Source organism: Equus caballus, chromosome 25 (assembly GCF_041296265.1).
Source record: "Equus caballus isolate H_3958 breed thoroughbred chromosome 25, TB-T2T, whole genome shotgun sequence".
In the NCBI taxonomy this organism is placed as follows: Eukaryota; Metazoa; Chordata; class Mammalia; order Perissodactyla; family Equidae; genus Equus; species Equus caballus.
Window position 1 is genome coordinate 35233545 of NC_091708.1, and position 3974 is coordinate 35237518.

A 3974-nucleotide genomic window follows, 5' to 3' on the forward strand; every position below is an offset into this window, starting at 1 on the left:
AAAGGATAAAATATCTAGGAATAAATTTAACCAAAGAGGTGAAAGACCTATACACGGAAAACTATAGGACATTATTGAAAGAAATTGAAGAAGACATATAGAAATGGAAATTAATGCTGTGCTCATGAATTAGAAGAATAAACATAGTTAAAATGTCCATATTTTAGGTCCTAAAGGTCCTAAAGCAATCTACAGCATCAATACAATCCTAAACAGCATCCCAACGATATTCTTCATGGAAATATAACAAAGAATCCTAAAATTCATATGGGCAACAAAAGACCCTGAGTAGCCAAAGCAATCCTGAGAAAAAAGAACAAAGCTGGAGGCATCACAACCCCTGTCTTCAAAATATACGACAAAACTATAGTAATCAAAACATCACGGTACTGGCACAAAAAGCAGGCACACAGATCAAGGGAATAGAATTGAAAGCCCAGAAATAAAACCACACATCTATGGATAACTAATCTTTGACAAAGGAGCCAGGAACGTACACTGGAGAAAGGAAAATCTCTTCAATAAATGGTTTTGGGGAAACTGGACAGCCACATGCAAAAGAATGAAAGTAGACCATTTTCTTACACAATACACAAAAATTAACTCAAAAATAGATTAAAGACTTGAATGTAAGGCCTGAAAACATAAAACTCCTAGAAGAAAATATAGACAGTACCCTCTGGCATTGGTCTTAGCAGCATCTTTTCAAATACCATGTCTACTCAGGCAAGGGAAACAAAAGAAAAAAATTAACAAATGGGACAACATCAGAGTAAAATCTGCAAGGCAAAGGAAACCACCAATGAAATGAAAAGACAACTCACCAATTGGGAGAAAATATTTGTAAATCATATATCCAACAAGGGGTTAATTTCCAAAATATGTAAAGAAGTCACACAACTCAACAACAACAACAACAGAAAACCACCCAAACAAAAAATGGGCAGAGGATACAAACAGACATTTTTCCAAAGAAGATATACAGACGGACAACAGGCACATGAAAAGATGTTAACATCACTATTAGGGAAATGCAAATCAAAACTACAATGAGGTATCACCTTGCATCTGTCAGATGGCTGTAGTTAACAAGACAAAAAATAACAAGTTTTGGAGAGGATGTGGAGAAAAGGGAACCCTCATATCATGCTGGTGGGAATGCAAACTGGTGCAACCACTATGGAAAATAGTAGGGAGATTTCTCAAAAAATTAAAAATAGAAATATCATATGATCTAGCTATCCCACTACTGAGTATTTATCCAAAGAACATGAAATAAACAATTTAAAGAGATTTATGCTCCCCTGTTCATTGCAGCATTATTCACAATAGCCAAGATGTGGAAGCAACCCAAGTGCCCATCAACTGATGAATGGATAAAGATGTAGTATATATATATACAACAGAATACTACTCAGCCATTAGAAAAAACAAAATCATCCCATTTGCAACAACATGGGTGGACCTTGAGGGTATTATGTTAAACAAAATAAGCCGGACAGAAAAGACAAATACCATATGATTTCACTCATATGTTCAAGATAAGCACACACATGGATAAAGAGAACAGATTAGTGGTTACAGGAGGGGAAGGGGGTGGAGAGGTAGATGAAAAGGGTAAATGGACATCAATGTATGGAGACAGATAAAAACTAGACTATTGACGGTGAGCACAATGTGGTCTATACAGAAACTGATATATAATAATGTACACCTGAAATTACACAATGTTATAAACCATTATGACCTCAACAAAATAATTTTTAAAAAAAACAAAACAAACAAAACAAAACAAAAAAACCCAAGACTGTGGAAAGGGTTGCAGTTTTGAAAATCCTTTGCTGAAAGAGTCAATCCTCTTCCCCCCAAATTATGGTTACGTTAAACTACTTCAATATTTAAAAAAAAAAAAAAAAAAAAGTAGTCCTGGCCAGAAGCATCAGATGGAAGCAACTGGAAGTTAGCAGGCCTATTGGTAACTGAGACCAGGCAGAGCAAAATGATGTGTTTTAGACATAAACTGGAAAGTTGAGCAAAATGATTACTTTTGCACACTTTTCCTGAGATCTTTACCATCTATCCTCAGAATAGCTGAAGAACATGGGTATTATAAGTCTTGTCTTTGAATAAGGAACAAGAGATGAAGTACCTTGTTCAAGTTCACAAAATTAGTCAGAGGCAAAGTTGGAATTGAAATCAAAATGTGTCAACACCAATTCTATATCTTAGAGTATATGGTGATCTATATGAATGACTCCCCTTGTACAATCACAAGCTGAAATAAGTTACAAGAAATCCTGTCAGATTGAAGACTCCAAGCCAGGACACACACCTAAAATTTCTTCATATTTTTACTTGCAGGAAATCAATGCTGAGGGGAAACAAAAGCCATGTGACTGAATTCCTCCTTCTAGGACTGACTTGTGACCCCAAACAGCAGGTGTGGCTCTTTGCCAGCTTCTTGGCCATGTACCTGGTCAATGTTGCTGGCAACTCAGTCATCATTGCAGCCATCTGGGGAGATGCCCATCTCCACACCCCCATGTACTTCTTCCTCTCCAATCTGTCCCTGGTGGACATCTGCTTTACAACTGTTATCGTTCCGCGAATGTTAGTGAACATGCTGACTAAGAGAAAGACCATCCTCTTTGCCCATTGCCTCACCCAGATGTATTTCTTCGTGGCCTTTGGGATCACTGATAGCTTCCTTTTGGCTGCCATGGCCATCGACCGCTACATGGCCATTTGTAACCCACTGCATTACACCACAACCATGAACCCCAGGCATTGTCTCCTGCTGGTGATAGCATCCTGGGTGGTGTCCCACCTCCACTCACTCACCCACACTGTTCTTATGGCCCGCCTCTCCTTCTGTGGGCCCAACACTATCCACCACTTCTTTTGCGATGTCCAGCCACTGCTAACCCTCTCCTGCTCTGACACCTCTGTCAATGAGCTTTTGGCCTTCACAGAGGGCTCCTTTGTGATCATGACTCCCTTTATTTTCATCATTGTCTCTTATGTCTACATCACCCGTGCTGTTCTGAGGGTCCCTTCAGGGGGAGGCAGATACAAGGTTTTCTCCACTTGTGGATCCCACCTCATAGTTGTGGCACTATTCTATGGGACCATAATATCCGTGTACATTCGCCCCTCATCCACCTACTCAGTGACAAAGGATCGTGTGGTCACTGTCATCTATGCAGTAGTTACCCCCATGCTGAACCCTTTTATCTACAGCCTTAGGAACAAAGACATGAAGCATGCCTTGAAAAAGCTGATGAGGAAGGCAGAATAGCATAAACCATATATAGTACTTCTCAGCATTCTTTCATTCTATAAGAACTCATGAACCACCTCAGGGACTGCACTCAATTATGAAAATATTGGAAAGATATACCACTCATAGCTCCCGTCTTCAAAATTAATTACAGTTCAGAAAGGGAGATGAGACAACAACAATAGAAGGTTATATACTTTTTGGTAAAAAAAAATAAAATGAGACATGAATATTGACATGTTACTGCACCACACACATAGTTTCCTTCTTTTCCTTTTGCAATCTCTGGCACAGATGTATGTGTGTCACATACATGACCAGTGTTGTGCAATAGGTGTCCTGATGAAAAGCGAGAAAAAGCTTTTGTAACAATGTTTTTTGAATCCTCTTGTTGTGTGGGTCAGCCCACATAAAGCCTCAGTAAGTCAATGTTCTCATCGTATGACTTATTAATCTTATGCATAGACCCCTTGGGTCTGTCTAGTGGATTTTATTGTTACCTTTAGAACAGCTCATAACTTCTCCAAAGCTGTTTACATATTTGTCGGAGGAAGCAGCTATACCAGCATAGTAATAAGATCCTAAGATTCTGAGTCAAAAACTTAAGTTACAACTCAGTCTTACAAATTGTGTGACCATGATAAAGTCACTAATTCTCTCTAAACCTCTCTTTTCTTGTCTATGTAATAGATAC

At 38.7% G+C, this 3974-nt stretch overlaps 1 pseudogene; it reads left to right on the top strand.

Annotated features, from left to right (window-relative positions):
• On the top strand, positions 2369-3298 carry OR1AF1P (olfactory receptor family 1 subfamily AF member 1, pseudogene; annotated as a pseudogene).